At 49.7% G+C, this 27,715-nt stretch overlaps 1 protein-coding gene across 1 annotated transcript in view; it reads right to left on the reverse strand.

The window, feature by feature from the left end:
- The window catches only part of LOC133356281 (neurexin-1-beta-like), a 589,715-nt gene that overhangs the window by 17,223 nt on the left and 544,777 nt on the right, over positions 1-27,715 (reverse strand). The gene's annotated exons all lie outside the window — the stretch shown is intronic.

Consider the following 27,715-nt stretch of genomic DNA (forward strand, 5'->3'; position numbering starts at 1 on the left):
ATGACGATGACGATCATCCTTTGCCAGTACCAAAATATAATAATGAGTTTTTTCCCCTTTTTCTCTGACAAAACTGAAATCTTTTTTTACGAGGAATCATGTTTACATTAACCACAATACCTGCGGTCAGAATGCAAACAAAAACACACTGATAATGTATGCATTGTCCTTGAAACTGATTGGTCCACACCTGAGACAGCTTTCCTTAGAGCCTAGTCTCATACGGTTTTCGACCAGATGACGCCAAAAGGCGCACAACTCAAAGACAATGATGATGTTTGATGACGTTGCAATGATCTGGAGCAGGAAAGGGGATCCATTCCTTGACATTACACGGGCATCCGGAGTACCGTGCGGACAATCTAAGCTCTGTTGGGTGATGATAATGATTACGATGATTGGTAATGATGATTATGATTTATGATGATGGGCAAAGCGATAGGAATATAATAGTTGTCAATTTTCACAGGAGCTAGCACTCACTCCCTGTAAGTCGCAATCACGTCAGAAAGGTTTTAGCTCGTTAAGGGCTTCACTTGCACACGTGTGTATGTGTGTATGTATGTGTGTATGTATGTGTGTATGTATGTGTGAATTGGCACAGCAGGGGGGCACAGGTGGTGCATCGGCCAGCCACCTCAGTCAGCCAACCCATGGCACCTGCTGGTTCTGTCCCGTGGCCTCCTTGCCAGCAGGCGGGTGACACTTCACGTGGCCTTAGCGTGCACGTAGCCTGGCACAGGCGCCGTGGTGACGCCACCGCCACTGAGTGGCGAATGGCGGTTGTTGTTGTGAGAAGTTATGGGCAGCAGTAGGGTAGTGGTCGTGTAGCGGTTAGCGTGTCGCGCTACGAACCCGGAGACCCGAGTTCGATTCCCGCTCACGGCCAACACCAGCGACGACGTTTATCTGAACCGGTTTTGGGCCTCCCCTAGGTCGACTCAGCCTCAAATGAGTACCCGGTGCAGTGTGTAAAAAATCGACACACGGGAGACAAAGGCGGCCGGGCGTGGTGCTGGCCCGCCCACCCTCTCGTGCGCCGTGTCGGCCTTCATAGGTGCTCGCAAACAGCGCTTGCCTCGACAGCCTGCTCAAGGCTACACGTGCGAATCGTTGTCTGTTGTTGTTGCACGCGAGGAATTAACGCGCAGCGCCAGTGGAGCGGTGAGCGCGTGGCGCTCCGAACCCGGCGACCCGCATTCGATTTGCTGCTCATGACCAATAACAGCGCTGAGTGTCTGAGCCCCCGGTCCTGGGCCTCTGCCCTCGAGGTCGACACTTGCCTGGAACGAGCGCTGTGCCTGGCGCCTCGTGTGCAAACATCGAACAGAGTGGCACTCGCCAACAGCGCTTACCCCCCAACAGCCCTGTTAAATCTTCTTGGTTCTTTGGTTCTTTCGGTAATGTGCACGGGCATATTATGGCTTTGAAACCCCCCCGCCCACCTCCTACGCATTCCACAAGTAATGACTAATCCCATATCTGCATTTCCCATAAATGTGCTAAATTCCTCTTGATATGCAAACTATTTTGTCAAGGCGCTCTTCCCCCTCCAACCCAGCTTAAATACACGCTCCAAGCCTGGTGGTGTTTCATTCAGACGCTGTCTTTCCGACAGACCTGTTCTTCACCTGAGGACGGCTGCTTGCGTTGTGGCCTAAACGTCGTGAGAATTATCGTATAATGTTTTATTTTTATTATTTTATTATTTCCCTTCTACGTGACTTTACCGAAAGAACCAAGAAGATGAATCCCTGCAGTCACGAAAGCTTTAAATCGAAAAAGCCCTGTTAAAGTCTACAGGAAAGGCTGGGAGGAGGGGCCATATTTTGCCGTTGTCTTTGCGTGAGATAAAGCATCAAAGGCAGGTAAACGCCCTGCTCGCACGAAGCAACGTTTTTCTTAGGTTTTCTTGTAAACGACAACTTTTTAATCCGCAATAGCTTTGGAATTAAACCAACGGGACCGGTGTCTTCAGACTTCACTTTGGTCTCAGCAAAGCCGATAAGCGGTGGGGGGTGGGCGGGGGGATCTTGACGCGTGCGAGTGTGTTGTGCCCTCCGCTGTTGCCCATTGTTGTGCCCTCTGTTGTGGCCTCCGCTGTTGCCCATTGTTGTGCCCTCTGTTGTGGCCTCCGCTGTTGCCCATTGTTGTGCCCTCTGTTGTGGCCTCCGTTGTTGCCCATTGTTGTGCCCTCTGTTGTGGCCTCCGCTGTTGCCCATTGTTGTGCCCTCTGTTGTGCCCTCCGCTGTTTCCCATTGTTGTGCCCTCTGTTGTGCCCTCCGCTGTTGCCCTTTGTTGTGCCCTCTGTTGTGCCCTCTGTTGTGCCCTCCGCTGTTGCCCATTGTTGTGCCCTCTGCTGTGCCCTCCGCTGTTGCCCATTGTTGTGCCCTCTGTTGTGGCCTCCGCTGTTGCCCATTGTTGTGCCCTCTGTTGTGGCCTCCGCTGTTGCCCATTGTTGTGCCCTCTGTTGTGCCCTCCGCTGTTGCCCATTGCTGTGCCCTCTGTTGTGGCCTCCGCTGTTGCCCATTGATGTGCCCTCTGCTGTTGCCCTCTGTTGTGCCCTCTGCTGTGCCCTCTGTTGTGCCCTCTGCTGTGCCCTACGCTGTTGCCCTCTGCTGTGCCCTTTGCTGTGCCCTCTGCTGTGCCCTACGCTGTTGCCCATTGATGTGCCCTCTGCTGTTGCCCTCTGCTGTGCCCTCTGCTGTGCCCTCTGTTGTGCCCTCTGCTGTGCCCTACGCTGTTGCCCTCTGCTGTGCCCTCTGCTGTTGCCCTCTGCTGTGCCCTCTGCTGTTGCCCTCTGCTGTTGCCCTCTGCTGTGCCCTACGCTGTTGCCCTCTGCCCTTGCCCTCCTTTGCCTTTATGCCCTCCGTTGTACCCTCCATGTGAAATCACCACAGCGCTTACGCGCGCTCCCCTCTGTCCACCATCCGCACCCAACCGTATTCCAGATGAGTCTCCACCGACTCGGGTGGTCTCGGCCCGCTGAGCACTCGGACATCAAAACGTGGAAGCGCGGCCATTCGAGGCTCGGCGGTACATGCTCCATACGAGCTTGGGAGGAGGATACAGCGCCGATCAGGTTTCGGTTAAAACGTCTCTCATCCGATCGCCGTGGAACGGGCGGAAGGTGGGAGGGGAGTCCTCGGGACGGATCCCATAATCTGGGTTCATCCCAGAGAGTGACTCGTTTTTTTTTCTGCACAGCAAAAAAAAGTGCGGATGAAATTGAATATATTCGTCAGGTTTCTTGGAGTTTTGGGGCCGTTTCCTTCACCGAAATCTCCGTGCCGTGCTCTGTCCACTTATCACTGCGCCGAAGCTGCGTCTTTCACGACGGGCCACTTTTGTTGGGCTATCATTTGTGAAAACCAGGTCGCTTCTGAAAAAATAAGTTCACACCGCAGTGGGCTTTGCCTGGTAGGATGGGGCTGGTTCAGTTTAATTTGTGTGCGTGTGGGTGATTTATTTACCTTTCTTGTACTTGGCACTGCTATCGTGTTTTTTTTTTTATATTGCGTGTTGTTGTAACGTTCTTAGCCCGTGCCCCGACTGGACATCTGTGAAAAATAGTTTTATAGCTCAACGGATTCCTCCCTAAGTATAAATAAATATTTTGGTTCTGAACTGAGGTGCCTTCCGTCTCGACGTGAATTTGATGTTGGACGCTCGGTTGGATCATGCAACGGGTGTCTATTTGGTGTTTGAACATCTTAACAGCCATTTTATTGCCAGCAAGGCTAAAGCGTCTTCTCATTGTTCCCCCCCAATCATTTTGTACTTGACAAAAAGGGTCCCTTCGATATGAATCATGGGTCCCACCAGCGCCTTGCCGTGTTCCCTCCATCGCCACCATCCTTCTACTCCTCTCATTTTCTTTGCCTGGATAAGCGTGAGTAACAGGATGAATGTTCTGCCACTTCTGGGTCACAATCATCCCTTCGCGGCAGCGACGGAAGAGGCGCGGCCCTAAATGTGAAGAACGTGCCATTGGAACACGCGTTAGACAGCCCGCGTTAAACACGCACGAGTTTTTTGGTTTTTTAGGAACGAGGCCAGCGCTCGTTAACGAATGACAAGACTGCAAAATTATAGATTTGAAGCTTTCGTGACTTGCGAGGATTCATTTTCTTAGGGTTTTTCGGTAAAGTCACGTAGGTAAAAAATTTAAATGTATAATATCCAGGGCCTACCTTGGCTCCTCCCACGCTCAACCAGTATATATACAAGGACTGTTTTCTTGGAATTTCTCTAACTTGATACAGCTATCGTGCTGTGACGGTTCCACCTGAAGACGGAAGCTTGTGTTGCCTCCGAAACGTCGTAATTTTTATTTTATTTTTATTTTACTTTTATTAATTTTAATTGAATTTTTTTTACCTACGTGACTTTACCGAAAAAACCTAAGACCGCAAAAAGTATTCGAGGCGTCAGTTTCAGCGGCGCTGCGAACGCCGTTTATGCGAAGTGGCATTCGCTTAAGACAACCAACGCGCATACAGAAACAACATTGCCGTAGCATGAAATCAGATTCGTGGAAATAAAAAAAAAAACCCGAGCCTTTTGTCGTTGCGCCACCACCGCAGGAGGGCCTCCGCTCCGTCGCACCGCATCAGCTACGTTTGTCCATACTTCACCAGTGGGGGATGAGAGGGTGGCGGTATCGGACACGACTAGGGTTGCCACCCCCGAAGCACAACAACAACAACAACAAAAAAACGGGACATCATGGGGACAAGAAGAATAATGATGATGACATTCATAGCGCGCCACATTTTGCAGACAAGTCAACAACTCAGAGGCGCGGAGCCAAGCTTCGGGCTGCTCGAAAGCCCTGAGCCAAACACAGATGGAGGAGGATTTTAGATGCTTCTTGAAAGCTGTCAGAGTGCATTTGATGTTGCGGACGCACAAAGGGATAGAGAGCTCCACACCGAGGGGGCGACAGCAGAGAACAGATGTGAGGCTCTAACAGCATAGTGTAGTGTATAGTGTAGTGTATAGTGTAGTGGTATAGTGTAGTAGTGTAGTGTATAGTGTAGTGTATAGTAGTGTGGTGTATAGTAGTGTATAGTGTAGTGTATAGTAGTGTGGTGTATAGTAGCGTATAGTGTAGTTATAGTAGTGTGGTGTATAGTAGTGTATAGTGTAGTGTATAGTAGTGTGGTGTATAGTGTAGTGTATAGTGTAGTGTATAGTGTATAGTAGTGTAGTGTATCGTGATGTGAGGCTGTAACAGTTTGAGACCCTGATGTCCGAAGCAGATTTCGAGTGACGCTGTGTAGGATTCCAGAATGTAAAAAAATTGGGACTTTTAATCTCCCCGGGAAGATTTCCATATTTTCGGAGAAAAAATCAACCTCAAAGGGGGGAGGATAATCCTCGGGGGAATAAAAGATAATCAGGAAAGGTGGCAACCGTGTGCATGCTCGTTACTGACATGTTAGCCGTGGCCGGGAATCGAGACTGAGATTTCCCGGCTCGTCGCGACGCTCAGCAACCACTCCGCCGCTCGACCCACTTGGGATTATGCTCATCGATTGAGTTGTGAAATGGGAGTGAGAAAAGCCCTGGGACGTTTAAGTTAGAGAGAGAGAGAGCGATTTTTTGTTTGAAAGTGTTCACTTTGGAAGGTGGAGTTATTTTTCTTCTTTTTCTTGCGCAAGTCCCGGTGTCTGCCGAGTTCCAATTCACACTCGGGGCATCTGGAGATTCAAAATTTAAATGACACAGGCGTACGGGGGGGGGGGGTTGTATAAGCCTACCCGTCTAACACATATTAAAAGCCCTACAGTGAGGGAAAAAAGTATTTGATCCCCTGCTGATTTTGTACGTTTTCCCACTGACAAAGAAATGATGAGTCTATAATTTTAATGGAAGGTTTATTTGAACAGTGAGAGACAGAATTACAACAACAAAATCCAGAAAAACGCATATCAAAAATGTTATAAATTGATTTGCATTTTTATGAGGGAAATAAGTATTTGACCCCCTCTCAATCAGAAAGATTTCTGGCTCCCAGGTGTCTTTTATACAGGTAACGAGCTAAGATTAGGAGCACACTCTTAAAGGGAGTGCTCCTAATCTCAGCTTGTTACCTGTATAAAAGACACCTGCTCACAGAAGCAATCAATCAATCAGATTCCAAACTCTCCACCATGGCCAAGACTAAAGAGCTCTCCAAGGATGTCAGGGACAAGATTGTAGACATACACAAGGCTGGAATGGGCTACAAGACCATCGCCAAGCAGCTTTGTGAGAAGGTGACAACAGTTGGTGCGATTATTCGAAAATGGAAGAAACACAAACGAACTGTCAATCTCCCTCAGCCTGGGGCTCCATGCAAGATCTCACCTCGTGGAGTTGCAATGATCATGAGAACGGTGAGGAATCAGCCCAGAACTACACGGGAGGATCTTGTCAATGATCTAAAGGCAGCTGGGACCATAGTCACCAAGAAAACAGTTGGTAACACACTACACCGTGAAGGACTGAAATCCTGCAGCACCCGCAAGGTCCCCCTGCTCAAGAAAGCACATATACATGCCCGTCTGAAGTTTGCCAATGAACATCTGAATGATTCAGAGGACAACTGGGTGAAAGTGTTGTGGTCAGATGAGACCAAAATGGAGCTCTTTGGCATCAACTCAACTCGCCGTGTTTGTAGAAGGAGGAATGCTGCCTATGACCCCAAGAACACCATCCCCACCGTCAAACATGGAGGTGGAAACATTATGCTTTGGGGGTGATTTTCTTTTAAGGGGACAGGACAACTTGACCACATCAAAGGGACAATGGACGGGGGCCATGTACCGTCAAATCTTGGGTGAGAACCTCCTTCCCTCAGCCAGAGCATTTAAAATGGGTCGTGGATGGGTATTCCAGTATGACAATGACCCAAAACACACGGCCAAGGCGACAAAGGAGTGGCTCAAAAAGAAGCACATTAAGGTCCTGGAGTGGCCTAGCCAGTCTCCAGACCTTAATACCATAGAAAATCTGTGGAGGGAGCTGAAGGTTCGAGTTGCCAAACGTCAGCCTCGAAACCTTAATGACTTGGAGAAGATCTGCAAAGAGGAGTGGGACAAAATCCCTCCTGAGATGTGTGCAAACCTGGTGGCCAACTACAAGAAACGTCTGACATCTGTGATTGCCAACAAGGGTTTTGCCACCAATTACTAAGTCATGTTTTGCAGAGGGGTCAAATACTTTTTCCCTCAATAAAATGCAAATCAATTTATAACATTTTTGACATGCGTTTTTCTGGATTGTTTTGTTGTTATTCTGTCTCTCGCTGTTCAAATAAACCTACCATTAAAATTATAGACTGATAATTTATTTGTCAGTGGGCAAACGTACAAAATCAGCAGGGGATCAAATACTTTTTTCCCTCACTGTATCTGTTAGCGTGAGTCCCAATACTCTTAGGCGCAATTGACTTGAGATTTGTGCGGGGAGAAAAGTTTTGACATTCGCCCAATGAGTAAACGGCTGGCGTAGTGCGCCGCCGCTGACGCCGACGACGACGACGATTTCTCGCACGAGCCCGTTTGTCACAATCGTGGGGGACGCTGCCGCGGTGCTGACGGTCAGCAGCTCGCTGGACTTGCAATCTAGGGGTCGCCGGTTTCGACTCGATCTCCCGGCGTGGCAGTTTGAAACGTCGGGGCGAATTTCTTAACCCATTCCAGCCCCGTCCCACCTCCCCACGGCCTGGGTCCATGCAGCGGTACAAATATGGAGATCAGTTAGTCGATCGGGGTAAAGTGTGCGTACTCCCGGCACTTCCAAGATTTATGGCAAGTATGTATGTATGTTGAATGTATTTCGCACTGTGCGTGGCCAACTGTGCTAATCGAGGGAGTGCGGGGGAAGGATAACGAACTAAACGCGAACATCTGTCCTATAATCAATTAATTCTAGATTTGAAGCTTTCGTGACTGCAAGGATTCATATTCTTAGGTTTTTTTTCGGTAATGTCACGTAGGTAAAAAAATTAAATTAATAAAAGTTAATATGGTATAATAATTATTATGGTATAATAATGAAAAGTGAGCTGTTCCTGGCCCTTCCCCCTCCCTCAACCATTATATATACGGAGTGGTATCTCTTGTAATCTCTCATTTACTTGATACAGCTGTCGGGCTGTGACGGTTCCACCTGAAGAAGGAAGCTTGTGTTGCCTCCGAAACGTCGTGATTTTTATTTTTATTTAACTTTTACTAAATCAATTAGTTTTCAATCTGGATTTGTCTGGCGAGTATGGAAGAGCAGGCCAAATAGGCTCAGTAGGAGTTCTCTAATGCTGACTTTAGTGGAGGTCCTACCTCTAGCAGTGGCACGAGCGAGTAAATGCATGGCTGCACCTTTGCCTTCTCACAGCCCTCTATGCCAGTCCACTGCTGGATGAAGGTATCCCTATGTCGGGTCAGTCATGGGGGCTACGTGACCATATTTCACCTCTCTGTGTCAATGCGAGTTACCGATAGAGGAGGCGGGGGGCGGGGTGCCCAGGAGTGGATCAGAATCACTCGCCACTGACGTTAGCCGGGAATCTATCCGATGTCGTTGGGTTCATTGCGTGCGTCTGCTAGTCCACCCTAACACAGCTTCCACCCCAACCACTGCTACGGGATGTATGTTTTTAATTGATTTTACAGAGTTCGGAATTATTTCACTAAGACTGTCGGAGAGCATTATTTCCGGTCTAATGCCATCGGCTGTAATCCGCTCGCAAATGATCGGTATCCACTCCCAGGCAGAAATGATGGTCGCGTGCGTTTTACGCAATTAGAGTCCTACGTTTCAATTACTCTACCTGCAAAATGATGCTCGCTGACAGCGTCGCTAATTGTTCGCGACCGAGATTGTTTTCCTCTTGTAATATGAGCGTTCGTGCTGTGTGATTTGCGGTCGATAACCATTTACATCTAATACACGCTTTCCGCAGAGACACTCGAAACGGTGCCGTGAAAGGTTGAAAGCTCGGACTCAAAATGATTCAACGCGACGGGAAATATCGCAGTCTGACGATGGCGTGGCTTCATCGCCACAATCAACATCCCTCTTCAAGCAATACAATAATGGTTATTATGATTAAAATGCATCTATAATAAGAATGATTATAAGGCATATTATTAAAGATGCCTTACCATAATAGTAATAATAATAGATGCCTTATAATAATCATTATATTGCATCTATAACAATAAGTATATATGCCTTATAATAATCATATTGCATGTATAATATGCCTTGTAAAAATTACACTGGTCAACAAAAAAAAAACATTTTTTTCTGGCCTGGACTTTTGCAGCTGTTTTAGACTAATTTCAGGGTGCTGATTCCAAATCTTATCTCAGATTTGCTCTATCACATCTCATTTTATGCTATCGGCATACCCCATTTTCATTGATTTTACCCGAAATTAACTCTGTCACTTATGATTGCAAGTTGTCGCGAGTCAGTGACTGCTTTAGTGTTAAAATATGGTGCTGTATTTTTAGGATAGTGTGTTTATAATATCATTTTATGTAGATATCCACATTTATTTAATATTTTTCTTCTGCAGTTTTTTATAAAAAATGCAATATTTGATATCTCAAAAACCTGATGTTATAGACAAAAACTGATGCCAGATTTGGAATCAGCACCCAAAAATTACCTTATAACCGAAAAAAGTGTGTTGCCAAAAAAGTGTGTTGTCAAAAAAAGTGTGTTGACCAGTGTTATTATATCGCTCTAAGAGGGATGCTGGTCGTTTTGGTGAATCCGAAACCACTCCGAACGCGACCTCTACTGCTATCCACTCACACTCCCCCGCGCCCCCACCTTCCACCCCCCCACTACCCAATCCAGCCCCCCCCATGTGTGGAGGAAAAGACGGGGCCAGCACAGGAAGAGGCGTGGCCTAGAGACGAAGGGGTGGGGCCTATAAAAGGAAAGGCGCAGAAAGCCCAAGGAGGGGAAAGAGACAATGGGGGCCCAATCGGGCAGGGGTGCAGATGCGACGAGTTCCACTGATACATAACTGACACCTTTATACAAGGCATCATGTTTGCAATAACCACAACACAAGCAGTCAAATGCAAACAAAAAGAAACAACTCTGATGATGATAATAATATGCACTATCCTTGACGTTGATTGGTCCACACCCGAGACAGCTTTCCTTAGAGCCTAGTCTCCATTGGTGTTGGACCAGATGACTGCCAAAAGGCGTACAACTCAAAAACAGCGCACTATCAAAGTATTGAGAGCTCGGGGTAAGCATTTACACTATGAGACCTCCTTTACCAGTGGCAAAATATAGTAGTAGGGTTTTACCCTTTAAACTGGTACATAAATGACACCTTTATACAAGGCATCATGTTTGCAATAACCACTGGTAAAGGAGGTCTCATAGAGTCCCACTGAATTGTGAGAGTGGTTGGATGAACTCCCCTTCCCCCCCCACCATGCCAGCAGGTGGGTCTGTTCGGCCTGCCTCGTTTGTATGTTCGTTGAGTTTTCCGTTGGGTATTTCTCTACGTGGTGAGAAAACCGGAGTTACTGAAGACGCGTAGTGTATGTACGTACGTACGTCTTTCGCACCGTACGTAGCCAACCGTGCGAATCGGAGGTGCGGGGGAAGGACAATAAACTAAAGATGAAAAGGAGTTGTAAAGAAATGCGTTTTCAATCTCGATTTAAAAGTGCATACCTCCAGTGGCATCCTAACATCAGAAGGAAGAGCGTTCCAGACGGCCGCAGAAGCGCATATGAAAACACGCGATGCAGTGACCGTGTTTGTTCGATGGTTTAGTCAAAAGCCACTGCCAACTGCTGCGAGGGTAGCCACAGTTCACGTCATGATGGTTTATGTTCCTTGACGAGATCGGCAAGGTATGATGGTTCATTTGTGGCAAGCACTTTTCTATGTATGTAATGCTTGAAGTTTCAAGTTTGTTTCGTTTATCTGGGTGAGAACTCAAGCCTTGTTTATTTTTGCCTTTCTCCTTTGCGTGAGGCCCCTTGATAAATGGCATCTCATATGCAGGGCTCTGAAAATGAGAATAATTTAAGAAACTAATTAATAAGACAGAAATAAATTTATAGTGTTCTCTGCTTATTGCCTAGGCGTTAATTTAATGTAGATATAAAAAAAAGTATTAAGCATGCTGAGAAAGAAATAAGAGTTTTTAATCAAAATCAGTTGTTAATATGAACCCACGTTGGTTGAACTATTAGGTAATACATCTTCAAGAGTTTTAAGTAAATGCTCCCGTAATTTTGGAATGAAAATTACACTAATTTACGTATGGGAACACTCCAAAAGCATTGGACGCTCCCACAGAGTGATGATATAGTGTATTCAAATGTAAACGATCAAATATAATACCGAATAAAAACATTTTTTACAGGTTATTGGGGCAAGTTCCGTTAGTGAGCACCTACGAAGGCCGGAGGGTGCATGAAGGGGACGGTGTTCCCAGCACCACAATCGCCCACCTTTGTCTCCCCAGAACTGATGTTTACACACCGCACCAGGTACGCATGTGTGGCTGAGTGGACCTAGGAGAGGTTTGTACATTCATCACGCTACGTGGGCCGTCAGCGGGGGGGGGGAATCGAACTCGGGTGGCCGGGTTCGCAGTGCTATGCACTGACCGATACACGACCGCCCCACCACATATGCACACAAGGCCGGCATGACACACAAAGGGAGTGTGGGGTGTGGTCAGCAACAAAGATAAAGATCCCCCGTATAGCCTTAACAGACTGTAGGGGCAAGTGCTGTTAGCGAGCACCTATGAAGGCCGGAACGGTACACGAGGGGGTGGGTGGGCCAGCACCACGCCCGACCGCCTTTGTTTCCCCAGTGGCGATGTTTACACACCGCACCAGGTACTCATTTAAGGCTGAGTCGACCTAGGGGAGGCCCAGGACCGGTTCAGATAATCGTCACTGGTGTTAGCCGTGAGCGGGAATCGAACCCGGGTCGCCAGGTTCATAGCGCAGCGCGCTAACCGCTACACTACTAGTGTAGAGGTGTAATTGCGCATGTCTACGAATGTTGAGGTGTGATTATGCATGGCCACGGATGGCCAACAAACACAAGGGGCGGGGTTACGGCCGTACACAAGGGTGGCGCTCGCACCGACGTCCGCATGTGTATCCCCCACGGGCCCCCCCCCCTTGGGGGCAAGTCCTATAAAAGGTGATGAGCCGAAAGGCTCGGGAGTCGGGACTCAGCTATAACCAGAGAAGACGGAAGACCAGCTAGTGTAGGCCCCAGAGCTCCCCTGGCTCGCTGTCCTTATAAGGGCCGACCAGGGCAAGCCGGTGGCGTGGCCCCGAGAGCCCAGACGAAGCTGGTCTGGTGACTCAGGGAGCCGGGATCCCAGCTTAACCAAGCTGGGACAGATAGCCTCCCCTAGTCCCGTAGTGGAGGAATTGGTATAGGTTAGAGGGGTTAGCTGTCGAGAAATCCCTGTAGCCCAGTGACCTGTAATTAACTGTGTTGGTGTAATAAATAAGTGTGCCTCCGATCCTGTCGTCAAGCCTCCATATACTTACTACATCTGGTGTCAGAAGTAAAACGTCCAAACGATGGACACACGAGGGACGACACGTACCAAGGAGTCGGAGATGGAAGACGCCGCGGCCGATTCAACACCAGAGATGGCCGGGGTCGGATCGGAGCAGCCGGGGCCAAGTACGCCCGTGCCGCTACGACAAGAGGGGGGGGATGCGTCGGCTGAAGGACTCCGGCTGGCCCACTCCCGCCTGGCGGAACTGCTCTACGCCGCCGCCGCTGCGTTGGAGGAGATCACGCGGCTGGGGGCTGGAGGGGCAGCGCGGGTCGACGACAGCAGCCGGCGCGCGGCAACGTTTCCCACCACCCCGACGCGGCTGGCGGTTAAATTTCCCGCCATCTCTACAGTGCGAGCGGACGGCGGGGCCGGCCCGCGTCACGTGACTGCTGAGCGCCAAGCACAAGCCGTGACATCATCAACACCGGCCGGCGCGTCGACATCGGAGCGACCGGCGATGCCATGTGCACAGCCCGCCCACACTGTATCATCGGCGGGGAGCGACGGAGAGCGATCTACAGCCACGGACGTCGCCTTGCAGCAGCGTCTGCCACCTCTGAAAGAATTCGTAGGCGCAGACGGAGACTGGGGCGGCTTCAAGAGACGGTTCATCGCTCATCAGGAGATGGCGAACTGGACGGACGCCGAGGCTCTACGCGCGCTGCCAGCGATGCTGGACAACGACGCCCTGGCTACCCTCACCTCGGCGCCGAGGGAAAAGCGCGCCACCCTACACCTGGCGTTGCAGCTGCTGTCAGCCGTCTATGGGCCGCCTTCGGACTGCAGGCAGCTTTTCCACGATCGGCGTCGGGGCACCAACGAATCACCTCTGGCCTTCCGGACTGCTCTCCTGGCTCTAGCGAAGGCTGCTTTCCCAAGGATGGACGAGGAAGGAGTGGATGCCATGGTGGCTGAGAAGCTGCTGCTACTCGCTGATGAGCTGGACGTCAACGTCCTGGCTCAAGACGACTCAGAGATGTCGTCCCTGCTGGTCGCGCGCCACATCCACGGGGGCTTGCGGTCCCTTCGTCGAAAGGCGGCAAAGGGGGCGGCCAGCCATGCCATGGCGGCTACCGCCCTCCCATCGGAGGAGGTCTGCGGGGTGGAGCGGCGAGGGGAATGGAGAGCGGCAGTACCACAGGCTCGGAATGGACCGAGCCGCCAGGAGCAGCCCAGGACATCGGGGGCGCTCACACGCTGCTACAACTGTGGCCTGCAAGGCCACGTTGCGTCAGGATGCCGGGCTCCCCGTCAGCGCGGGGCGACACCTCGTCAGGACGCCACGCCGTCTCCTCCCAAGCTCCAGCAGAGAAATATGGCGAGTCGCGGCACCTCACACGTTTGGCCCACGCACACATCCGACACACACTCACGCGCCCAACTAAACAGGGCTCCAAATTCCCCATCCGTCGCGCGCGATCGTTCGGTAATGCGGCGGGCGCTCCAACCGGGTCAGTGGTCGGAGCTCGCCCATCGTGTCGTTGCTGCGTCGGCGGGATCATCGGTCGTGGTCGGTCACATTGATGGGGTAGAGGTGCGGATTTTAATTGACACAGGGGCATCGGCGACCATTATATCTGATTTAATTTATAACATCCTTCCCGTTCAAAGTCGTCCCTTGCTCCCTGTTGACGTGCCGTGCTATGCCGCTAACGGGGGCTCTCTGGGCATTATTGGCCAAATCCGCGCCACTATCTGCATTGGGGACATTAAATTATCCGGGCCTGTTTTGGTTTCCTCCTCACTCGCGGTTCCGTGCCTGTTGGGGACGGATTTTCTGGCCAAAATGCCCATCCGCATCCTTATTGACCAAGGGTGCATTGAGCTCCCATCGGGCCGACGCGTTACATTTCTGTCTTCCCCCACCACGGAGCGTCGGGCGTTTGCCACCGTGCAGGCGCTCGTCACAAAAACTGTGCGCGTGCCTCCGGGGGCTCAGATGCTCGTCCCTCTTAGATTGCGTCGGCCGTTTAATGAAGGGGTTGCGGATCGGGGGGTCTTGTTGGGACCATCTCGGGCCGGGGTAAATGGACCAGATTTGCTCGCGGCTCAGACCATGGTGAGAGGGGATGGGGACCCCTTCATTGCAGTCCTTAATGTGGGATCGCAAACGGCCGTGGTTCCTCAAGGGACCGTGCTTGCACACGCAACGCCGGTACCCTATGAGGAACCACTCGTGGGTCAGGTATCCACCGATCCTCCGTCGCGACCGCATTCGGACTGTGATGACGGTTGGCTGGATGCGCTTTGCGCGGGTTCAGTGGACCTGTCCGACTCGCAGCGCGCGCAGCTGCGAGTTCTTCTGAGCGAATTTGCTGACGTTTTTAGTCAACACAAATTTGATATTGGTTGTACTAAATTGCTGCGACACCATATTGACACGGGTGACAGCGCGCCAATCCGCCAAAATCCCTTTCGGTTGAGTCCCGCCGAAAAGGATCATGTCAAATCGGCTGTTGATGACATGCTAGCCGCCGATATCATTTCCCCTTCCAATAGCCCGTGGGGCGCGCCGATCGTTTTGGTGAAAAAACACGACGGCTCACTGCGGTTTTGTGTCGACTTTCGGCGTCTGAACAAAATCTCTGTGGCAGATGCGTACCCGCTTCCTCGAATGGATGAGTCGCTCGATGCCTTGGCGGGGGCGCGATTCTTTTCCACCCTCGATTTGCTATCTGGATTCTGGCAGCTTCCTCTGGATGACGAATCAAAACCTAAGACTGCTTTTCGGACACCGCAGGGTCTCTTCCAATTTAACCGCTTGCCGATGGGTTTACATTCTGCGCCGGCAACTTTTCAGCGGTTAATGGAATTGGTCTTGGCAGGGTTGCAATGGGATTCGTGTTTGATTTACTTAGACGATGTCATCGTCTTTAGCAAATCCTTCGAGGAACACCTCCAGAGGTTGCGTGCTGTTTTTCTCAAAATGCGGGCTGCCAATTTGAAATTTAAACCACAGAAGTGCCATTTACTCCGCGAATCGGTGCGATATTTGGGTCACATTGTTGGGCGCTCGGGGATATCCACTGATCCCGCCAAAACGGAATGCGTCAGCTCCTGGCCGACTCCCACCTCTGTGGGAGAGGTCAGGAGTTTCATTGGGTTCGCGTCGTATTATCGGCGATTTGTGGCTGACTTCGCTACGATTGCGAAACCTTTGCATGCCTTGACGTCCAAGGGAGTCAGGTTTCATTGGGGGCCGGAGGAGGAGGCTTCTTTTCGCGCCCTCCGGAATGCTTTGGTGGGGGCGCCGCCGTTGAATTACCCGGATTTTTCACAACCCTTCTTGCTCGATACAGATGCAAGTAACACGGGCATCGGGGGCGTGCTGTCCCAGCTCATTGGGGGCGTAGAGCATGTGGTGGCTTACGGTAGTCGGGTACTGTCTCCAGCCGAACAGCGGTACTGCGTTACCCGTCGGGAATTATTGGCGATTGTTTATTTCATTCAGCAGTACCGCCCGTATCTGTACGGTCGGCGGTTCACCGTCCGTACAGATCATGCGGCCCTACAATACGCCCTGCGGGTTCAACAACCATCGGGCCAGTTGTCTCGATGGTTGGAGATTCTCCAAGACTATGACTTTGTCACCACATATCGTAAGGGTCTCCGCCACACGAACGCTGACGCCCTGTCGCGATTGCCACCCACTTCGGAGTGCGCGTGCCTCTTGGGTTCGGGGCGTTGTAGGTCTCCGAACGTCACCACCGATTCGGTCCTCGTGGCCGCTGCCGATGCACCTTCGGTTTCGGGTCCTATCGAGCAAGAAGGGAGGGATTCGTTGCTGGGGTTGTCAGTCGCGGAATGGGGTCGCCTCCAAATGGAGGACACCTCCCTCCTCGCTCTGCGCCGTCGCGCCGGGGGGATTGGCCAGGGGGTGGAAAACGTTGACTCGTGGGGGTTGTTCCAGGGACTTTTAATGCACTGGAATGGTAAAACCCGGCGCCAGCGGCTCGTGGTGCCTGCTGCTTTAAGGGGTAAGGTGGTATGGGCTGTTCATGAGCGGCTTCTGCACTTGGGGGTTCATAAGACCTTTGCCACGCTCCAGCTAGATTTCTTCTGGCCGGGCATGGAAAAGGACGTGGGGGACCTCTTGGGGTCGTGCACGCAATGCGCGCAGAGGAAGCCACCTGCTAGGGGGTCCAACCCTCCGCTGCAGTCCATAAAAGTTTCCAGGGTTAACGAGCTCGTCGCTCTGGACATACTTGGCCCATTTCCCGCTACACCCAGGGGCAATAGGTATTTACTAACGGGGGTTGAATACTTCACGAGATGGCCTATGGCCTGGCCCCTGGCGAACCAATCGGCAGCAGCCATCACGGAGGCCTTTGTCCAGGGCTATGTCCTCGACAAGGGTGCTCCGGAACGGCTGCTTACTGACCAGGGTAGGAATTTTTCTGGTAAACTCCTACGTGAGGTGTGCGACCTCTTGGGTACGGAGAAGGTTCGGACCTCTCCGTATCACCCACAAACTGACGGGATGGTGGAACGGCTGCATCGGACCATCACGTCCATGCTGTCCCAGCAGGTGTCGGTATCCCAGACGGATTGGGACCTCCGCATAGCCGGTGTGTTGCAGGCCTACAGAATGGCTCCCCATGCGGCCACCGGATTTTCCCCTTTCTTTTTAATGTATGGGCGCGAAGTTAACCCTCCTGTGGCGACCCAGCTGAAGCTCTCGGCGCTCCAGGCGAAGTCTAAGTTGTCCGAACACGTTAAATTTAACATCGCTCAATTGTCTGAGGCGCGGGAAGCGGCCGTGCAAAATTCTGAACTCCGCCAGAAGGCGAACGAGAGGCTTCGGTTGGGGCGGGTGCAGGTGGTCAAATGGGTACCAGGGGACAGGGCGTGGTTGCACTGTCCTCAGGTGCCGCTGGCAACCTCGTCGAAATTGGTACGGCCGTGGCGGGGGCCAGTGGAGGTCGTGCAGGTTTTGCGGCCGCAATGTGTTCGCGTCAAATGGGGGAGGCGCCGGTGGTATGTGCACCCCTCAAGGTTAAAACCATTCGTCACGCCGCCCCGGGGTTCACACACACACACGCATGGCCAAACGTGTGAGGGTGTCGCCGACTCCCCGTCGTCGCTGCACTCGCCTAACCTGACGCCAACTGTTCCGCCCCCAGGTGAAACAGGAGTGACGGGCCCACGCCCACCAACCCCTCCCGGAGGGGTCGGGGGTCACTCGGCAGCGGAGCCTGACCCTCTTGCACCCGGACCGTCAACAACCGTCACTGAGCGTGCCGGGACGGGCCCTTGTGACGGACCCGCCGCGAGAACGCGCGCCAAAACGCGCAGACTTTTGTGAGGTCGGCCGTTGGGGGGCCTGGCGGACAAAAGGGGAGGGGTGTTGTGAGGTCGGCCGTTGGGGGGCCTTGCGGACGATGGGAAAGGTGACGTCCGGAGTGTATATATATGTTGGTTTTGGGGTGTTATCCGGGGGGGGGGTGCGTCGGGTTATATTTTTTTTCTCTCTCTCTCTCTTCCTCTCGTTGTTCTTGTTCTTGTTAAAAATTACGCGAGGCACACACGGGGTTTTTGTGAGGGATGCACCTTTATTCTGATTTTTTTTTTTTGCAGCCGGGGACGGCTGCGAGCTGTACAGGGGGGGGTGATGTAGAGGTGTAATTGCGCATGTCTACGAATGTTGAGGTGTGATTATGCATGGCCACGGATGGCCAACAAACACAAGGGGCGGGGTTACGGCCGTACACAAGGGTGGCGCTCGCACCGACGTCCGCATGTGTATCCCCCACGGGCCCCCCCCCCTTGGGGGCAAGTCCTATAAAAGGTGATGAGCCGAAAGGCTCGGGAGTCGGGACTCAGCTATAACCAGAGAAGACGGAAGACCAGCTAGTGTAGGCCCCAGAGCTCCCCTGGCTCGCTGTCCTTATAAGGGCCGACCAGGGCAAGCCGGTGGCGTGGCCCCGAGAGCCCAGACGAAGCTGGTCTGGTGACTCAGGGAGCCGGGATCCCAGCTTAACCAAGCTGGGACAGATAGCCTCCCCTAGTCCCGTAGTGGAGGAATTGGTATAGGTTAGAGGGGTTAGCTGTCGAGAAATCCCTGTAGCCCAGTGACCTGTAATTAACTGTGTTGGTGTAATAAATAAGTGTGCCTCCGATCCTGTCATCAAGCCTCCATATACTTACTACACTAGCAACACACACACACACGCGTGCGCGCGCGTGCCTCCCCTGCCTTTGTCTTCTGAGTTCTGATGGCCTTGCTATTGACACTCCACTGACCTGTGTACTCCTCTTATTCTCAGTTGACACACCAAGGTCCCAGGTCAGCTAAAGATACCAATTGCCACTGGCGTTGTCTATGGACCAATACTCCAAGCTGATAGAACGTTGGCTGAACGACACCGCTCGCCATACTTATTGTGTTGAGTTTATTGTCCTTCTCCCCCGCATGGTTGGCTACATACGCTGCGAAAGAAATTCAACGTACATACGTGCACACATTTGATTTCTTTTACCAGGTAAGGTCCACTGAGCTACGTAACTCTTTTTCAGAAGCGACCTGGCCACACGTGACAGCTCAACGAAAGTGGCTTATCACGTGGAAGCTTATAGCAGCTGAATACTCTAAACGCGTGTTTCTAAATGTGGAGGGGGAAAAACCGGAGGACCTGGAGAAAAATCCACGCAACCACGGGAAAAGCATGCAAACTCAAAATATACAACAGGCGTCAGGTCTGATATCGAACCCACGACCTCCTCCATACCAGGCGAGGCAGTTAACATCTCCTAGCCACTGTGGCCACTGAGGTGGTGATCATCTTCTGGTTTAGAGCCCTGAGCCCAGTGGTGGATGCTCCACATTCCTACGGCGGGGGTGGCGAGTCTCTCCACAGAACAACCACTCGTGATTGCTGACAAAGTGACACTCGTTTGTTTTTCTATCAATCACAGAGCGATGATTGGCTGAACCACCTGGCCAGACCTCGACCAATCAGACCTCATCCATCATCCATTCAGACCTCGTCCAATCAAACATCGTCCAATTAGACCTCGTCCAATTATACATCGTCCAATCAGACCTCGTCCATTCAGACTTCTTCCAATCAGACCTCATCTATCCCACGCCCCGGGCCCTTCCCAGCAGAGCTCGCCATAAATTGTCTTCGTTAATACCGGGCCCCGTCATAAGCAATTCTGCTCAATACTCACTCACTCACTCGCGCGCTGCTAATACATTTAGACCAATCAATTGCAGTTGCTCTTCGCAGATTTTTTTGAGATTGCCCAGAGGGGTCCACGAATGGCACACTTTTGTAAGCCCTCCCCCGAAGGTGGCAGCAGGGCAAAGCCTCTACCATTTGGTTGGACCGCGGCCGCACTAACTTTCTACCCGCATCAAATTTGTTCAGGCGGCTAACAACAACAACCATCTACGCTAAATCAGACACGGGCCGAGCGTCTCAGGGATTGAGAATAATGAAGCTGACACTCCTGAGGATCTGGGCTTAAGTGTGTACGGCCACCCGTGCATAAACTGGGCTCTCAAGTGTGGCGAGTTGATAAGATGCCGTTGATGTTCTCAGTCCAGTCACCAATGACTGCACAACCCCCACCCCCCCCCCCCCATCACATTAAATGAGATTTTTCAATTAAATTGGCCGAATTCCAAGCTCTGAGACTTAAAAAAAAAATAATGGCAGGGAAATGAAAATGTCCTCTCCCTTGTGTGGATAAAGACATCTTTAGAAGTGACTTTGAGAAGTAGTTCTACTTAGCCACCTCGAAGCACGGCCATTCGACAAACAGGGAAGTGATGCAACTGCTCGCGCCGGAGTTCCCGGCGTCAATATCTCCATCTCCGTGACACCGATGCCACCAGCACAGTCGGAATGTCAACGAAAAGGTGCAGGCGCAGCCCTGCAATGGCTTGCTCACACCCCCTGCTGGCGGAAGGACTTCCCCAATTAGAGAGGGCAAACAGAGAGAACTTCCGCACCCTCCATCTAGCAGGTGTTTTGGCCTCCTCTTCTTCCACGCTGGATGTCTAGGAAGAGGTGGGAGGACACCCTGCTGATTGGCTAACAGCTGCTCGTTGGACAAAAACAACGTTGCACCATCGTTACAGCTGCCGTGGCAATCCATAACAAAGTTTTTTTTGGGTAAATCGCGTAAATATGAATGTGTGTCGATGAACCCGCCACCGCCCGATGCAGCCAATTGGTAAGGTTTGTCACGTGAACAAAACGTGCAAATTAGTTACTACCTCGGCACACCGGTCTGTGTTGCAGAGTAAACCCACAGCATTTACAACTCGGGTGCTGTGACGTTCCGCTGGTGATTACAACAACCAGCTGCATCAGGCGATGGCCAGAATTGTGGAGAATTCTTCCCGTTTCGGTCTTAAGTAATAGACGAGCAAAGGTGATGTCATCACTGTGAGGCTATCAGTTGCGAAGACCAGAGGGGGGCCGTGGGGGGGGCGGGGAGTTATTGTAGCCATTTGAAAACAAAAAAAACAAGCATTGTCAACACACCAGGCACAAGAAAGTTGCTTGATAAAAAATGACCTCTCAAAATTTAATGGCAACGTGGTCGTTAGCTTTAGCTGTTGACTTACGGCGGTTAGCATTGTGCGCTCGTTTATTTTCGAACGGTGTGGTAAGGCGGAGGCGGGGGCGAGGGGGGTATACGAATCATACAAACATGTTTATTTACACCATTGGAACCTCATTTGCCAGTAAAAAAGTATGATAATTGTTTTTTTTACCCTTCTATCTGGCAACAAAACTGACACTTTTTTTACAAGGAGTCATGTTTGCATAGACCACAATACCTGCAGTCATAATGCAAACAAAAAACATAACTCTGATAATGTGCACTGTCCTTGAAGTTGATTGGTCTGTCTCGGGTGTGGACCAATCAACTTCAAGGACAGTGCATACAGAGTTATGTTTTTTGTTTGCATTACGACTGCAGGTATTGTGGTCTATGCAAACATGACTCCTTGTAAAAAAGGTGTCAGTTTTGTTGCCAGATAGAAGGGTAAAAAAACAATTATCATGTTTATTTGCATCTATTATCACCTAAGAATGTTGTTGTTGTTGTTATTGACAAGTGCCTCCGCATATGCCGAGTACAGCTTGGGGCGACGTGCCGTCGTGATTGTAAGCGGTTGCATAATTCATTCAAACATAGCCTCCTTTTCCTGTGTATAAATTAGACATTGGTTATGCCCTTCATCTTAAGAACACGCGTGCCCAGTACAGCTTTGTACTGCCTGCGAGACTTGGACGTTAAAAAACGACTTAATAGAGACCAGATATTGGCACTTGAAATGTATTGCTACAGAAGGGCACCGTTGCGTCTCAGCTGGACACAAAGGGACGCAGACTTAAGAAAAACAAAGAAGACCTCATGCAGGCAGGCGGTGATGAGAAGCGAACCGGCACTATTTGGACACGTTTGTAGGATGGACAAGAACAGGAAACCATACTCTTAGGTTCATTCGGTAAAGTCACGTAGGTATAAAATGAAATAAATTTAATCACGACGTTTCGGGCGCAACACAAGCGTCCGTCATCAGGTGTGACAACCACAGCAAGAAACAACTGATGAAGTGGGCAAAGGGCTGCTGTAACAACAGGCCATAATGGCAAGAGAGAGAGAGGGGGGGAGCCAGGGAGGAGAGACAGAGAGGGGGGAGTGGAAAATTAAAATTCAAAGTGTGTTGTGTCGGAAAAATGGAAGCGATCGGAAAGAGAGGAAGACCCAAGAGAGAATGGCTTGACAACGACATCGTAGGAGATTAGGTGCCAGAAAGATGTGGCCACTAACTTGAGCGTGTTGGCACAGTAGACGGAGGAAAGTGGAAACTAGTGATGAGATGAGCAAGTGACACCTAAGGGCTCTCTGCCCATGGATCGTGACGATAACGACGACGATCACGACGATGATGATGACGATGATGATCTTTATCCGCCGCGTGCTGCTGATCGTGCCGAGCACTAAATTTGGGCCATCGCAGGGATTTTAAACATGTAACGTTGGGAATCTTTGTCGGAATCCGAATCTTTATTTGTCCGGGAGAAATCCGACGATCTGCGAAGCTCTTTTGTTAGCCGTGGTTATCTCACGATATACACAAACTCCAACACGGCTATGATTTGGAAAGACGTGCGGTCGGCAGTTGCGTTCGACTCTGAATGAGCAGCACCACCGTCAGTCGACCGGTAGAGGTCGTGTGCGTGGTGGGTCACGTGTGGTCATACTCTTAGCTCTTTCGGTAAAGTCACGTAGGTAAATAAGTATAACCCGTAAAAACAAAGTTTTTCACTATAAATCCTTTATATGCGTGGCGGCTAGAGTCATCTCGTCCTCTGGATTGAGATGGCTGCCACCTATGGGTCATATGGGTCAGATGATTGCATTGCACCATTAAGCAATTGGTAATTAAATATAATATTTTTGTCCTAAAAAGTGTAACATTTTGGAAAAACATTTTTTCACGAACATTAATTGTGACGCACAACGAGTCTGTATGGAAAATGTCAGCTCGATTGGATCACGGGAAGTGGGTTAAAAAACGACCGAAAGATTTGTACGGTCCTAAGCAAGCAAGCGAACTTAATATAAAGGATTTAAAAATGAAATCAAAATTAATAAAAATAAATTAAAACAAAAAAATTACGACGTTTCGGAGGCAACACAAGCTTCCGTCTTCAGGTGAAACTGTCACAGCAAAATATCTGTATCAAGTGAAGAGAAGTCCCAAGAGATACGACCTTGCTGGGGATGTTAACACACGTGTGGTTAGTTCCTCTTTTTTCCAAGCCGTCCGGTCAGCGTGGAAGAGTAGGCTTCTGGAGGGGCTCTGTTATGCTCCCGAGATTCGGAAATGTTATATTTACCTTTCGATTTAAAGCTTTCGTGACTGCAGGCATTCATCTTCTTGGTTCTTTCGGTAAAGTCACGTAGAAGGGAAGTAATAAAATAATAAAAAATAAAACGTAATAAAATAATTATCACGACGTTTCGGCCACAACGCAAGCAACCGTCCTCAGGTGAAGAATGTTCGAAACGTCGTGAGAATTATTTTATTATGTTTTATTTTTATTATTTTATTACTTCCCTTCTACATGACTTTACCGAAAAAACCAAGAAGATTATATTTACCTATCATATTCTTGGTTCTTTCGGTAAAGTCACGTAGAAGGGAAATAATAAAATAATCTAAATTAAACATAATAAAATAAAATTCTCACGACGTTTTTGCCACAACACAAGCAGCCGTCCTCAGGTGAAGAAGAGAGCTGTCGGAAAAAGTGTCCTACAGCTCTGTTTCTTCACCTGAGGACGGCTGCTTGTGTTGTGGCCGAAACCTCGTGAGAATTTAATTTAATTATGTTTTGCTTTTATTATTTTACTATTTCCCTTCTACGTGACTTTACCGAAAGAACCAAGAATATGAATCCCTGCAGTCACGAAAGCTTTAAATCGAGATTTACCTATCAGTATAAGAGTACATTATTTTGTCTCATTTTTACCATCTTGTTTGTATTGTTTATTAAATTCCCGTGCTGTTTGCGCAACTTGGCCTGATGAATTAACCTACGTTTCACATGAGCTTATAATTTGAATATCATTTTGGAACTCCGGTCATCCATACAAAAGCGGCTTTTGGCGAGCCATCGAACAAAGATGATCACAGCATCACGCGCTTTGAGATGTGCTTCTGCGGCCGTCTGGAACGCTCTTCCTTCCGATATTAAGAAGCCAATGGAGCTATGCACTTTGAAATAATCTAAATTGAAAACTAATTTCTTTATAACTGCGTTTTGTGTTTAGTTTGTTGTCCTTCCCCTGTACCTCCGATTAGCACGATTGGCTCAGTACGGTGTGAAACTAGTTTAACGTACGTACGTACATACGCGTCTTCAGTAACTCCGGTTTTCACACCACGTGGATAAAATACTAAACGGAGACCTCAACGAATATTTCAAGCAGGACATTCCCCCTGAAAAAAGAGTCTTTAAGGCTCACCAAAGCCCTCCCGGGTAAAGGAATTAATCACAAGTATTATTACTATCAAGTTACTCTTTCTCAGTTTAGTTTTTTAACAACCCTCAAACACACCGACCTCCCTTTATCCACTGCTGGATATGACGGCTTCCCTGCGCCACGTTGCTCGCGAGGTTTGCTTGACGGGACAGGATAATCACGGTGGTTACTCTGGGTTTGGTACAGGGAGGTACGGGGGAAACCAGGACTGGTGCAGACACTTGCTCACCGCTGATGCTGGCCGTCGCCGGGAAACTGAACTCAGCTTAGCCGGGTTGGTACTGGTAGGAACCACCTGGTTCTAACATACTTCATGGTTCCACCAGCCCACAGGGGATTATTGTGTCCGTCCGCCTGAGGGGAGGGTGGGGAGGGGCTGGGTGGGGAGGTTGGGGAGGGGCAGGGTGGGGAGGGTGGGGTGGGAGGGGTGGGGCTGGGTGGGGAGAGGCTGGTCACCCCGTGGTGCCCTTATAAAACTCAACGTTTAACATACTCACGCCGGCTTGTGCCCGCCTTCACAGTGGGGCATATTTACGGAATACACCACGCCCTGGCCGTTGACCCTGCAGGCCATTGACCGAGCAACCCAACGTTGCTACCAGCTCCCTCCGCATGAATGTGTTTATCTCGTAGCTACATCTCTTCACCACGTTCTGGTCCCCACAAACACCCCTACAAGAACCAATAACCAACCTATCATGAAGTATGTTAGAGCAGCTCCCATAACTGCCATGGCCGACACGGCGAGGGGATGTCTTCATCCGAGCAGTGGATGGATAAAGGGTTGTGATGATCATTAACACACTCATCATCTCTATCATAAATGCCCACTGTAATCCGGCAGCTGTTGAGCCAGAGACCAACATGAGCTCGTGTGATTACAGTGCCAAACAGATGTGTGCGTGATTTTGTGCCAAATGTGTGCTTGGCATATTTTCTTGGCTGCCAAGTAGACAAAAAACAGAAGGAGGCATTGGCCGACGACGGAGGGATACCAAGCAGTAGCTGTGCTCTCATTAAGTGACGTGTGATTATTCGCGTGAACTTCACTCATTGACTCTTACTCCCATGCGATGGACCCAAACCCCCGGTTGACCAAACTTGATCGCGTCGTCTCATCGACACCTCGCACTCTGTCCAGACACTTTTGAACGTTGCAATTCTATTGGGGGATTGTGCGTTGTCCTGCCGTGGTCTGGGACTGTTGTTTTTGTTGATTTTACTGCCTTTCCCAAGCTTTGCATTTCTTGTTGAAACATAGGCAGGAAATTGGATGCTTTTGCAAATTTGTCCGTATATGTTTTATTTATATGTCACTTCGTAACTTAATTCTAGATTTGAAGTTTTCGTGACTGCAAGGATCCATACTCTTTGTTTTTTTTTCGGTAAAGCCACGTAGGTAAAAATAAAATAAAATGAAAACAACTCAATTAAGTCACGACCTTTTCGGGCGCAACACAAGCGTTCGTCCTCAGGTGGGGACAAACAGCGAAAAAACAATCGCTGAATTATGCCTAAGAGATGGCTGTGACGAGGTATTATATAGCTGCGGGGGGGCAGGGTGAGTGTGGGGGAGGGGGCATGGGCTAGGAGGTGGTCATGGAGTTCAAAGTGAAGCTGTTGGCTCGAAACAATGGGCTGGGGGCGAGCCTAGAGTTCAAACTAAAGCTATTGGAGAGTGAGCTCTGCAAGATCGAAACACTGCACGGCAAAGTCACGTAGAAGGGAAGTAATAAAATAATAAAAATAAAACATAATAAAATAATTCTCACGACGTTTCGGCCACAACGCAAGCAGCCGTCCTCAGGTGAAGACCAGGTCTGTCGGGGAGACAGCGTCTGGTGGTGTTTCATTCAGACGCTGTCTCCCCGACAGACCTGGTCTTCACCTGAGGACGGCTGCTTGCGTTGTGGCCGAAACGTCGTGAGAATTATTTTGTTATGTTTTATTTTTATTATTTTATTACTTCCCTTCTACGTGACTTTACCGAAAGAACCAAGAAGATGAATCCCTGCAGTCACGAAAGCTTTAAATCGAAACTGCGCGGCAGATCTCCAAGTGATGGGGGTGAGCAGGGTTGAGAGTAAACATATGCGGACTATTCTGGGCCTTGTTTGGGGTCTGTGATCACCAACGGTGTTACACATCTACAGGAGATAATCGATTATCCGGCGCCTATGGAGGGGGCAAGCCCAATTTTCGAAAACGCCGGATAATCACCAATCATCATGATTTAGAATAGATTGTTTTTGCACATTCTTGGATGACATTATGTTTTTTTTGCGTGTTTTCAATTTCGTTTAAATGGCACACATCATCATACAAATATACATTAAATAGCCTTTTAAAAGTGACTGTATGTACTGTACGTTCCACTCCAATCTCGAATATTCTGCATGGGGCAATGTGCATATACGTGCGGTATTTTCATTGTTTAAGTTATATGTAGTGCAGGATGTACTCTATATAATATTTGACGTTGAAATCAAGCGCAGCTATTTTTTTTGTCACGCATACGGTGCCAAAAGCCGGACTGGGTACAGCCTTTGGAGCGGTTTTGCCGGTCCGGGAACGCCGGATAATGTTGGAGTACAGAAAATCGCGCATTGCCGGATAATCGATGATCAACTGTATACTCCTTGCATAAAATAAATACGAAAAATTTCACCGCCAATAGCCACAACTGATTTATATTTCGCTCCGACGTGTGCATTTCCTCCTACGCCCGCCATTAACATATATACAGCACGAACATTCAAAGCGATTCCGTAAAGGGCATATCTCTCAGATGCTTTGCGTTTAGCAGATGCTGCACAGTTGCGGCAAAAAGCCTCTGCGCTCCCATCGCAGAACGCGCCAACGTAGGGTACAGCAGGAACACACACACACACGGGATGCTCGCTCTCTGTCTGTCTTTCCTATAAATCGCTTGTTCTTCTCTATTTTTTTTTTACAGAGCGAGAGAGAGATGATTTTACTTTTGTTTGAAGAACAATAAATGTCTCGAGTGGCAGGAATCAGTGCGGATTGTATGTCACGTCAAAAAACTTACCCCCCCCCCCTCCCCAAAAATAAATATATTTTTGCTCGTTGAATAATATTTGCACTGCCGCTCAAGGC

Source organism: Lethenteron reissneri, chromosome 53 (genome assembly GCF_015708825.2).
Source record: "Lethenteron reissneri isolate LAM-NWPU_2019-01 chromosome 53, ASM1570882v1, whole genome shotgun sequence".
NCBI lineage: Eukaryota > Metazoa > Chordata > Hyperoartia > Petromyzontiformes > Petromyzontidae > Lethenteron > Lethenteron reissneri.